General features: G+C 37.9%; 1 protein-coding gene across 1 annotated transcript in view; it reads left to right on the top strand.

Annotated features, from left to right (window-relative positions):
* The window catches only part of LCOR (ligand dependent nuclear receptor corepressor), a 63,040-nt gene that overhangs the window by 28,954 nt on the left and 20,685 nt on the right, over positions 1–13,401 (top strand). The gene's annotated exons all lie outside the window — the stretch shown is intronic.

Here is a 13,401-nt window from a genome sequence, read left to right as displayed (position 1 = left end):
CTTTCTGGGATTTTTTTTTTTGCTAATTCTTCACTTACTGGAGAGCCTTCTGAGATAGAGAAAATGTTTTACACTTTATAAATGTTGTATTTTTTTAAAAAATTAAAAACTTTTTTTCTAAATTCTTACACTAACACCGTAAGGATGTTTTCCCTTGTATAGGTCACCGGTAACATTATAAGGGTTAAATGTATGGCTGCTTTAATTGTGAGGAACGTACCTAAGACAAAGCTCTAAAATATTGGGATCTTCATCCTTTTTTCTCCTCTGTTAATCCTGCAACTTTTCCACTGGCCCTGCTCTTCAGCTGCTGTGAACTGTCAGACAGTGAAATATGGATGATGAAAATATAGAAACTGGAATTTAGCAGAGGCAGCCATGTTAATTTCTGTTCCATTTGAAATGCAGGAAAATATCATCTGCCAAATGGAAAAGGACAATCGGTGGGAAAAGAAATGTTCTTTTCAAGCTTCTAAGAGCAGTGACAATGGAGAGAAAAAATACTATAAAAAGTAGGCAGCTCCTTTTTCAAGATTTTGTTTTCAATGTATTATGCATGATTAACTGTACACAGTTGCTCTTTTGGAGTCCTGAATGACTGAATGCTACATCGCAGGGCTTATACTGTCTTTACTGCCTTGCACTTTGCATTTGGGGGGGAATAGGTCTCATCTTCATGGCAGTTTTGCCAGTCTTTAGTATAATTTTTGAATACATTCATACTTCCCTTACTTGCCTTTTTTAATGTCAAGCATTGCACATAAGATGTTCTGCTGTTGCTATGCAACTGCTAAATCCAATATTTAATATTAATAAAAACCAAGTGGCATTAGCATCACTGAGAACAGTGGGCTAGCAAACTATGATTGTACAATATCCAAGCTGTAAAACTTGGCAGGGACTTCAGTGTGCAATTGCATGCATAGCAAACTGTGGGGCATGAGTCATTGGCAGTTACTATTTTAAGAGTGGTGAGTTTGAGTAAAATTTCTGAGCTCTTCTGATTTTTATTTATATCTATAAAAAATACAATTTTTTAAAACAAAAAGATAAAGAATGAGGTTGGTTAGCTGTTTTCCTTAAGGTTTCATTTGAGATACAAATTCTGAGAGGTCACTACCCATAAAAGAGTCAACGTTATAAACCTACGGGTCAATACCCTGATTCTCCTATTTTTCTTCTAGGTCAGGTTGGTTGGCCCTTTCCCACTGTTCCTGCCACTTCCTGAACCCTGAATTGGCTTTTTTTGGAGGCAGTGCTACTTCTCTGCCTGACAAGGTGCTGTTCAATGGGATGTTTTTGCAGTTTCTCCTCTTCCACCTTGTTTTCTGATCTCTCCCCTATTTTTCTTTACTCTTGACTGTTATTTCACTGTCACTCTTTCACCTTTTGTTTTTTTTACTTTTGTTCTCCACTTGGTGCTTTCTGAGATCAGAATTTTAGTATCAGCCTCTGATAGGCATTAGATCAGGGATGGTGGTGTGCCCTGGCAATGCTTTGGCCATTTAAGTCATGTTGCAGGCTGCAAATTTTGTAGGGGCCTGCATCTGGCATCTGAAGATGTTTGTGCACTGGCACTCTTGCTGATACCCAGAGGGATGTAACAGTACTTGTCCTTTCCTTTTGAAGACTGCTGTCCAAAAGATAACTTTGATACTAGATCTGTATGTAGTCAGAGTTATTTTAGAATTATCGCTCTTTTGCAATGTAGTAACAGATTTTCTTTATAATGTGATCATTTAGATTTCGATTTGTTTCTTAAAAGGACTATTTCAGGTAGTTTATCTGTCCCCAATTCACCCATACAAGTTTCTGTAAATTTAAAACCATATTTTTCTGTCTTAACATTTTTTTTTTGTCATTTCTTCTTCTGCTTCTCAAAGATTGAGGCAAGTAGAAGTTGCCCCTAGCTATATGCAAACTGTTATTAAACCTACAAAGCAGAAGTATTAATGGGGGGAAAAAAATACAGTAAGTTGTAGTCTTGAGTTTTATGGTCATATCTGGAATACATTTTTATAAGCAGGTGGAATTTATTTGTCCCCCTTAAAGTCGTCTTTGTACTTTTCATATTCACTCTGCTAACCTGTCTTCTCACAGTATTGGGTAGTTAATAGCTCTGTAGATTTTACTGCCAGCAGGACTTTAGTGTAATATTGATTTAACATTTCCAAATAATGGCAGTAATTTTGGTAAAGGTTTTTCCTCTTTTGGAATAAACTAAAATTGGTTAGATTTATTTTAAGTGAGACATAAATCATGGCATTGAAGTAAATTGGACTGTGTATCTTAGATGTGGATCTGTGATTGGAATTCGGTTCCTTAGTCGCATGACACTGCTGAATCCCTTTCCTTCGACTTTTCTCTCTTCAAACCTGTAACTCTTCAGGAAACACTGATTCTAACTTTTGCTGAAATTCAGAAAAGCAACTGAGTGCCACTCAGATGGAAGAATGGTTTTTTTTTTTAATTGGGAAAATGTACCTTATTTCAGTTTGGAGGCTTAAGCAAGAGAAATTTTTTTGTATAGAAATTACCTGGTCAAATTGTAGAACCTACAACTTACTTTATTTTCAAAATGGTTTATTTCAATGTCGTAATGTTCTTTGTTTTTAACCTAGCTCTTTACAAAAGTACAGGAGTTGGTGGTCTCTAGATTGTGCTATGATTTGTCAGTAGTTCAGTCATCACAATTGACCCATGCATCTTGTAATACTTAGAGAAAACACATTGAGCTCTGTTCTTGGAACAGATAAATATAGAACTGCTATTGTGAATATTCTTGTAGTGACGTACTTAATCTAGAAAGCTAACAATTCTTTTATTTGCTTTTAGGGTTTGAAAGTATTCTAGAAGGCCTGTTTGGACCTGGATTATTAAAAGATCTCAGTTTGTTTAAAGGTATTCAATCTCTATGTTTGTATCTTGTTCTGCATTTCTAATGACAGAAGCAGCCCCAGCTCTGCCTCTAGAAAATGTGTGTTACCGTGGTGATTTGTGCCTTTTTTTTTTCCCCCTCCCCCAGGCAGTGCTCACAGTTAGTTTCATATTGGCTAAAATTACTAATGAGTGTGTGTTCATCTTTATGTAGCTGGGAGTGTATTTGGCAGTGCTCGGAAAAACAGATTTGTTGTGCATAGATAAAATGTATACAGTTTGGTAATCTGGGGATTTAGAAAAATGGCCGAAATGAAGCCTGCATCCTCAGAATGCAGGCAAGAATGTTGTGAAACAGGTATTTAATTCGGCATTTCTCTTTTGGCTCCAGTTGTGTCGCGGTTTATGAATATGAAGTAATTTGCTATTCCTCTGATTTACAGACTGTGAGCCTGAAGGTGTTTCTGATTGGTCTTTTGATGAAAATTGTCTTTTCTGCTGCCTGAGAAGAGAAAAAGTGAAGGTAACAATGCAGATGTGTGAAGCTAGTAGTTGTAGGGGAGGGACAAAGGGAGGGAGTTTGCTGCTTCTAGTTAACTGAACATAGAAAATCTGCAACCTCCTACCCCTTTCCCCTCCTTCACAAAAAGGCTTTCTGAATTAAAATAATGCAAGTTAATTGAACAGACTTGCCTCTTCTCTGCAACTTTTTCTTTCTAGTATGTGATGCAGACTTTTTTTTTTTCTTTTCTGTGTAGTGGCTCTTTCTGTTTGGTGTTTTTTGTTTGGTTTGGGTTTTTTGAGTTCTTTTTAAGAGATCTTGTTGGGATCATGAAACCCTTCCCAAGGGAGCCAAACTGTGGCTTGTGCATGTTTACTACAGTCAGAGGCTGGGCTTATCTTCAGTATGGAAATGTGGTCCATTTTAACAACCTAGTGTCTTGTTCTGTATCTTGGAATCTCTTTCCCTATGGGCCATATCCCTTTTATTAAAAGGCTCATGTGTATGGTAGATTTTGTACTGTGCTTGTTTGTAACCAAGTCAGAGCCTAAATGTGGACAAGTCAGCTTTGCCCACATAATAAACTTGCAGTTTGTTTTCTTAACGAGATTATAGCGTATATGAAACTAAGGCTATCATGCTATACGTAATTGTTGCTCAGACCATGTGTTGAAATAATGATTGTTCTATAGCATAGGAAGGAAGGCTCATCTGTCTTGGCAAAACTTCATTTGCTGAACTCTTAACTACTACTTCTTCCTGCACAATGTAAAATAACATGCAGAGTGGATCTCTGTCAACTTAAGAATGAAACAAAAGCACCCTTTCCTCTGCAGCAGCTAACACTTATGGCTGCATGGCTTGTTTATAAAGGAATTACCTTGTTGACACTAATACTTGCCATGTTGCCAGTTTATGCTTGGTTTTGTATTGCAGTTTTTGTTAAGGCATGGGGAGGAGGGTTAGGAACACTTGCATTTAGAACAAATAAAAGGCGTAATTCTTTCAGAGACTGACAGCAGGTAAGCTATATGTATGCTTGTGCTGTAAGAAGTTCTGTCTTGTTTGACTTATGTCATATCATAAAAAGACAAGATCCAGTGTTTAGCACAGTTCTAGTTAAGCCACTGAATTGATTCAGAAATTAATTTTGTGCTGCGGTCAGAGACTGGTTGTAGCATGGGAGAATCATGTAGTGTACAGGTAGATCTTCAAAAAGACTGTTTACATCTCAGTCGTCCTCACAGGTCCACAGTAACTAAAATAAAGCTCCTGAACATCAGTGATTGTTAGGTGAAGACAAAAACTAAGAACATGAATGTCCACCCTACAGTGTGCTGATTAGGCATGGTTGTCTTGTCCTTTTCAAGCTTCTACACAACCTTTAGACAGAAGCTGAGATATCACTATTTATATTTTCATGTACTTTGCTAGGCTTTTCTTTCTAGTTTCACATAGTAAAGTGTAGCCCATGATTGTGAGTATCACTGAAAAACTGGCAATGTGTTCCTTATGCTAGTGTTAGTTATCATTTACGTTAAGGTTCCTCACGTGGTTTCCCATTGTACCGTGTGGTGGCTTTTAAATGGGCAAAAGAAAAGGTGCAGATATGGTCACATCTGGTGTGCTCTGTGGTGTTTTGGCATCAGGGGTCTAAGGAGATTTTAGGATTGTGTACAGACTGACACAGAATGCAGCAGGTGTGTGCAGCATCGCTAAGCAAAGGTGCTAGGTGAAGGGGAAGGAGGTTTTAAGTTCTGAGCAGGCTGGATAGAAATGTGAGTTAAGAGAGGCAGTGGTAGTGTCAGTCAGCCACTATGGGCTTGGATAGAATAATTTTTATAACTAAAACCCAAGCAATTTCTGTCACTTTACATTTCAGTAGCCAAAAATACCCGTTTAAACCATTTTTCTTACAGCCAATTGATAAACAGGGACAGCAAAGAGAGCTTTGTACACATGGTTGTTTGCTGGGTGGCCAGGGATCACTGACTGAGAGAGGGGGGGATTGGGGAAGGAGGGTGAACCACTCCATTCAAATCAGACGTGTGACTTCTCTGTTAATCCCAGTGATTCTCCTCATGCTTGGCACAGGGCTTCTTTGGAGTACATAGGATTCCCCCCACCCCCATCCCTCAGCCTCTGTATTAGTTCTGCTGGGTTGGTTTTTTTGGTGAGAGGGTTGGTTTTTTAAGGAAGAATATGGCTGCTTTTAGACCTAGTGAGTTCTTGTATGTCAGCTGAGAGAGATGACAGGGTGGGAGTGCTTCCTTTCCTCTGTGAGTATGCCAAATTGCTGCGCTGCTGGCTGTTGCTGATGTAATTAGCTTGCAATACAGAGTTAAGTATGACTCTTCTATGGGGGTCTTCAAATACTATGGATTTAACAATATCATAATTTTGAAATAAAACATCGGAGACTTAATTCTTACAAAAAAGTTTGTAACTTCATTTGGTATTTAGCCAAATGATGGCCAGTCTCCAGCTGATGGACTGAACTAAATTAGAAGTGGTACCTAGTTTATTTGAAATCTCTTCCATTCAACATCTGTAATATCTTTAACTCTTCCTTTTATGGAGTTGCAGGCTCAATCTTCTGTAACTGCGAAAACATGTCTGTTCCTGTACATAATGTGGTAGCAGTTGTACTTTCTGTGCCACATCCTCTATTCTGCTTATTTTATTGCTGATGTGCATCTTCTTACCTTTTTAGGGAAAGAACTGGGCAGGATGGGATGATTTGGGTTTGTGCTTGTATACTGGTGAGTTACAGAATTAAAAGGTGTGTAATTGTTGTTGTAGCTGGGAGCAAGATAGCCACAAGCCACATATTACAACACTGTGTGGCTGGCCTTTTTTTCCAATGAGTACATCTCTACCAATACCTCCTTTTGGATTAGCAGAATAATTAATTGGTGTACTTGATTTTCATCTTTGAGTGACATGTAGGCACCTGGTCTGACAAGTTCAAAACCAAATAAAATCTTCAGGGTTTTTTTTCTGGATTTCATTTGCCCTTAAGAATTACCTGTAACTTAGGAGACCAGTAGTTGTCCTCAAGGAGAACTGAGTTCTGGACTACAGGATGAGAATTGGAAGCTGTTGTGGTTTAACCCCAGCTGGCAACTAAGCACCACACAGCTGCGCACTCACTTCCCCCCGGTGGGATCAGGGAGAGAATCGGGAGAGTAAAAGTGAGAAGACTTGTGGGTTGAGATAAAGACAGTTTAATAGGTAAAGCAAAATTCATGCATGCAAGCAAAGCAAAATAAGGAATTCATACACTACTTCCCATCGGCAGGCAGGTGTTCAGCCATCTCCAGGAAAGCAGGGCTCCATAATGCATAACAGTTGCTCGGGAAGACAAACGCCATCACTCTGAACGTCCTCCCTTCCTTCTTCCCCAGCTTTATATGCTGTGCATGACATCGTATGGTATGGAATGTCAGCTGGGGTCAGCTCTCCTGGCTGTGTCCACTCCCAGCTTCTTGTGCACCCCCAGCCTACTCGCTGGTGGGGTAGTGTGAGAAGCAGAAAAGGCCTTGACTCTGTGTAAGCACTGCTCAGCAATAACTGAAACATCCCTGAATTATCAACACTATTTCCAGCACAAATCCAACACATAGCCCCATACCAGCTACTATGAAGAAAATTAACTCTGTCCCAGCCAAAACCAGCACAGAAGCCAAGATTAGTTTATTGGCAGAGCTGTTTAAGGGAGAAAAAATTACGCTTGCTCTCCCACCCATTTCACTGATGTTGGTTCTTGCTTTTACAAGCAATCAGATTCAATTACATGCATTCTTCAAAGGATGGAGAACCATCTGCTGAAGTATTCTGAAAAGATTAATTTATTTGTAGCACTAGTTCTACTTGCAAATACTGAGCAAATGCATGGATTTTATGGTAGTCAAATACAAGACCATTTTTGATAGAGAAATAGACTTAAGTGTTTTCATTGGAAAGGGATAATAAAATAGAGACAAAGTAGGGAGCTAAAATCTTCCCAGACATATTTTTTCCCAAATCCTAAGGGTTATGTGCAGTAATGTAAAGCTTTTAGAAATTGGAATTTTTTTCTTCCATCATATAATGTAGAATACATAATTGTTTCAGTATGGTGTAATCAGAGAGAATAACTAGTTACCTAAGGATATGCTATCAGGTTATTAACACGGGTGCTTGTGTGTGCAGAAATGCCTGGGTACATTGATGGGCGTGAAAGACAAAAAAGACAAAGTTGGCAGCTCTAGCTGCCCACTCATAGTGAGAGGACGTAGATTGGGTTATATGGGACCAAACCTGGTGAACTTTTATTTGGATAATCTGCAAATATGGTAATTCTCAATTCTTTGTGGGCTTTATCCTTCATAGGTAAGTTTTAAGACAGTATAGTTTGCAAGGTGGTTGGGTTTTGGTTTGGTTTTTTTTTTTGTCTTTTATGAAGCTTTCCTTCTAAAAAGTGGTATAGACAAGACCCATCAATTCAGACAAATTGAACTCTAAGTGTACTTGACTTTTTTTAATTACGGTTCTTAATTTTTCAGTGTAGCTTGTTAAATAAACTGACAGAACTATCATTACAGAAGAAATCTGTGGCTCCATGTAGAATGTCTGTATCAAATGAGGTAGTCTGTGCTGTCACTTGCTCATAGTTGGAGCTCAAGCCTAATTTAAGATTTATTTTTTAAAAAAGATGCAGATAGATAACATCAGAAGAAAGCACCAGTAATAAGAGGGGGAACTGGAAAAAGAATCCTTAAAGAGAATTCAGTTAGGTATATTCATTTGGAAAAGAAAACACTGTTGTCTAAAGCTACATAAAGCAATTCGTACATATTAAAAAAAAAAAAAAAGGGAGGGGGCGACACGACTAATCTCATTAGTTGGTGAGAGCAGAACAAGAAGGATAATACTCCTAAGTACATTAACTATTTTATAGATATATTTAAGCTACAAAAATAGCAAGAGAGGAGATGACTTTTAGGAGCATATTGTGGAGTCTCATGCTGTTGATGGCAGAAGATTGAGTCTAGTCTTCCAAGTACCATGAAGTACCTGGGCTTCCGTGTAAGGATCTCTAACGATTCTTTCAGTTGTGAAGAAGTGTGGTAGGGTGCAGTATGTGGAGGAGTAATTTTAAAATTCAAAGTTACTCTGATATTATTTGGATATTTTTAAAAGCTTGTAAGTAATTGCTTTATACAAACATCTAAAAGGTAATGCCCAAAAGCTATTACTTGATTATGATTAATCATAATAACAGCCTCTGAATCTGGTGTCCTTTCACTATGGAGGAACATAAACAATAAGTAGTAAACTGTGGTAAGTGTCTGAATAATTCCAAAGAGAAGCTACCACTATCATTTAAAGCATTAAGTCATAGAATAATTGAAGATGGCAAAGGAAATATCTGAGAATGAGTTGAAGTTGCAGAACTCTTATGACTTTGATGGCTTCAGAATGTGTTTAAACTGTGTACAGAGAGCCTAAGTGTGCTGGAAGATGCTCTAAAACATTTTTAATGGATTTCATCACTTCAAAAAACTCAAGCATTTAGACTGTCAATTTTGTATTGGGTGGTTTTAAAATAATTTTATATGGAGGCTAAAACCTGAAGAGGCTGTTTGTGATAATCTCCAGCTGTGTTTAGTAGTAATGCAGGGTTACAGTTTTGCTTGTGCATAAATATGAATGTAAGCATATTTATTTCCACTGATTTTTTTTTTCCCTCTCCCCCTTCTATAGATAAGAAATGATATTCAATAGCTATGGATCAGTCAAATTTGTTTTGAATTTGGTATACCTGACATCATTCATCTTGGTTAATAAGAAAATAATACTGTTTCTTACTATAAAAGTAGGTGTGCTTAGTAAGTGAGGAACATCTTAAAACTAATTAAACCATCTGAATTTTTAGTTGATGCCAAGCTGGGAACAGTTCTAGATGCTTTAAAGGGCATGCTCAGAATTGAAAATTATCTCGATAAATTTGAGAAATGGGACAGGCAGACTTGTTTTATCAAGTAAAAAATTATAGATGTCTGAAAAGTCATAGCATTGTAAAAGTAGTAAACTATTTGGGGGGATATATCCAGAGAGGCATTTGTCTTAATACCTGGAGAGGAAATTCTTCTCTTACCTAAATGCTGGTGAAGCCTCAGCTGGGTGTAGCATTTTGAGAGACACAAACAAACTGAATAGCACTAAATGAAAGCAACAAGAATGACTTGGTCTGGAAGGTAGAAGGAAGAGAAGGAAAGACAGCAATCTCTGGTGCCCTTAAGGCTTGTCTACAGAAAATAGTAGATTATCCTCCTTTGCATTGGCTAAGAGTTAAAAAGACTGTACAGTCTTAAGAAAAATGAAGCATTGGAGAAGATAGTCTAGGGATGCTGAGACATTCCTTTCTTACTCACTGTTCCTGATCTTGCCTTGGGATGGGAGGCTGGATTGTATCCCTAGGGTCCATGGGTTGGCCGGTCAGCCATGGTGGTCTGTGGGAAGCCTCCCTCCATTTTCTCCACAAAGATGGGTAGGAATTCCCTCATACTATTCTAGTTTGCAGGCACTTCACCCTCCATCTGTGTGCGGTCTGTGGCTTAAACATGAAGCTGCTATTGCCATATCTATACAAAAACCAGCCTGCATCATACATTTCTCTTCATGCCAGCAGTTTAGCATTTAGAAATGCTGTATCAACATTACCTACAAGGAGAGTGTCAGTGAGGATCCAGCACTAGTGCTGACAAGGCCGGGCTGTCCAGGATTAGGTGGTCTCTCAAGGTCACGCATTGACCTTGCATTTTGAAAACCTAAGCCCTGTATTTCTAAGGCTCTTTGACTTAATTATATAGTTATACTGTATATCTTAAGGTACAAAAAGAGCTTTAACCCTTTGGGGGAATGTGCAAACCACTCCAACTATCTTTTTCTGAAGCACTATTTTTTCAATATAGTGCTACTGCATGTTCACTGTTGGGATTCTAGGGATGCTCTGGGGCATGGTTTCCACCTGAAGAGAAGCAGAAAGAGAGTAGAATGAATGCTGTGTTATAAATAATACGTAAAAGTAACTGGTTGGGTTTTTTCCAGGGTATTTGTAACCAATGACAATGCTATTTAAATACTAATAGGTTATTATTCTTCCTACTACCTGCATGTTGGTACCAAAAACTTTGATGTGATTCAGGGCTGTAGAGTGAGAGGATAAGACTGAAGATAGTGGACTGAAATAATAGTTATTGGGAAGAAATGGTTGAAAATGTGAAAAAGAATCCACCAAACCAAACAAAAAACCAAACCAAACAGAAAACCAGCCAACCAAAAAAACCCCAACCAAACACTCCCACCATAAAAAAAAAAAAAAACAAACCCGTGCTTTTAGAAGTTGACCTTAACTGAAAATTACAGTCAAATATTTAGTGTGGAAACGAACTTTCCCTCTAAGGGTGAACCATCTGCGAAGATTGCTGGAGTAATTGTGACACAATTAATAAGAAGATTAAAAAATGCAATAAACAGAAATCTTTCAAGTATATTTTCTCTCATGTAGTCAGTGCTGTACTGCAGATGCCAGAAAATAGCTGAAGATTTCTTTTTTTCCCTATGCGCAAGGTTAAACCTGACTCTTTTATATAACTGATTATCTTTACATTTTGGTGTCTTAGCATGGGTGTTGGTAAAAATCATACATGTAAAGAGATGCATGCTCCTTAGTTTGAGGGGTAAGAACTAAGTGCTACCATTGCCTTGCTATCCCCCTCTTCTGAATGCAGATCAAATGATCCTTTATTCAGCCATTCACCATTGTAAGCCACTTAGAATTCTTTTTTCTGGCTGATCCCTTTTTCTTCATTCCACCTCTGTGTGGAAAATGTACAGCTTTAGTTAGTCTAGGTAGATTAAATTGTATTCTTTATACATTACCTTTATATGAGTAATGTAAAGTAAACTTGTTTATGGTGAGGCATGCTGCCCCTGAACTCGGTTTCCACCGAGTTGCTAGGCTAGTACTTACTATGTATTACCTTAGTTGTAAAAAGTAGGAGGAAGATTTGAAATGCATTGTGTTGGGCAAGGGTTATTTTTATTTTAGGCTTCTTGCAGAGCTATAGTCTGTCAAAGGGCAGACTATCAGATCAGGTTGAAGGGGTAATGTTTCCTTCAATTTTTAATTCTCTGTCCTTTGCAATGGCTTGTGGGACTTTAGCCAGAGGATGCTAATTAACTCTAATGGATCTTATATAGCCAAATCTCTGCACATCAGTTTGCAGAGATTCCTTTTTGAAGTAAAACTTAAAGCAGTTTGTCTGTAAATGCTTAGATATTCCAGTGATTGTTCTAACACTTCTGTATGCTAGATTACTTCTGTTATTAGTGAATTTGCACAAACATCTGCTTTTTACACAAACTGATGAATTTACAATTATCATGATAATGCCTAAAAGATAATGGAGCTTGACTCAGAATGGCTGTCGATAACTAGGACAGATCCTGCATTAAACTTTGTCGGATGTGGAAACACAGTTTAAAAAAGAGAATGCAGGTATATTCTATGAAGTCTCACCTGAAGAGTAACTCTTCCAAAAATATTGGGCTTACTTGCCACAAATATTTTTATTGTGAAATCCTGTACAGACTTCACATATTTTAAGTATCAGAAAAGTACAACTGCTTTTTCAGCATGTTCATAAAATGCCAGTGAACTGCAGGAGCACTGCTGCTGGTTACTGGTACAGGACTACTTGGCACAGAGGTGAATGCTTTTATTACAGTTAACACATCAGTTCAAATGCGTATTCTTTAAGGCTGTCTCAAAAGTGCTAATACTTCCTATGACAGCCAGCAGGTTTGAGAGCAAGCCTGGAATCTCTCTGGTATGGAAAAAAGCATCAGTCACTTTATGAGATGTTTGCTTCTGCAGACTCTTACCTTCACAGCAAACGTGTTGTTTTACTCACCTGTCACCTCTGTCATCGCATGCTCCTCATCTTTCTATTTAGCATAAAATACTGCTTTGTCTCTATACGCTGTCTGAGATAGTATCTCCCTTTACTTTTCATGGAGAACTTTTGGAAGCTGTTAAATTACAAATCTGAGGGTGAGAACCCATGTTGTTCAGGTCAGAGTCCAGAGCATTTCATATTATTACCCTTTGCACATAGTTCATGTGACTGCTGTGTGTGTTAATTTGCTATGGGCTGGTTATGTAACCTTGCTTCATTAAACCTCTTGATGTTGGGACGGTACAAACTTTAGAATAGTCATTCTTTTCATTTATTGTGATTTATAAATGAATTGCCAGTTCTTTCCTTCCCTTCTAGTCCCACGGGGATACGAACCTGAAATCAACTTGTAAGGTAGAGGCTAAAAAAAACAGATGTAGGCTAGATATTATGGTAACTGATACTTTGTAAAGGTTAACAAAACAAAACACTCCCTAAACCCAAAGAGTGGTTGTGTATGCATTCCTGCAGTAGGTAAATACAGGTAACTTTAATATAGCCTAAAATGAAAGTGGAGAGAGAGGGCCAGGAAAGAGATTGTTCTCTTAAGCAGGAACAAGGCATTAAAGTGGAAGAAATGAGAGGGTGGTGTGCGTCTAGGGGGCAAATCCAAGCATTTAGATTTCGTGGTTTTGTAACCATTGTCTTCTAGTTTCTTGAGTTGTATTTAAAGTGAGTAATTTATCCTGGCATCTCTCACAATTTAATTATCCTAGTTAAAACACTTGTTTTGAAATATTTTTGAGATAACTCAGTTGCTTCCAGTTGTAAAAGATGGAATGAATTTTAATTCATTGCGGGTGTCATAAGTAGCTAACTTTATTTCACTTAAAAGTAGCTACTACTGAGCCTTTTCACAAAAGCACCTGTTTTTTGCTAATGCCATTGGTCATTTATTGCTCAGCTTGCATGTGTAAATTAAGGAGAACTTTCTGTGTTTTGCCTTCAGCAGTTATTTCTTGGAACTAAAAGTAATAGCCAAAGAACAAGTGCTTAGATATGAGATTTGCAGCC

The sequence above is a fragment of the Buteo buteo genome, chromosome 4, assembly GCF_964188355.1.
Source record: "Buteo buteo chromosome 4, bButBut1.hap1.1, whole genome shotgun sequence".
In the NCBI taxonomy this organism is placed as follows: domain Eukaryota; kingdom Metazoa; phylum Chordata; class Aves; order Accipitriformes; family Accipitridae; genus Buteo; species Buteo buteo.
Note: the sequence above shows the minus strand (reverse complement) of the source record. Positions and strands in the feature narration are given on the sequence as shown.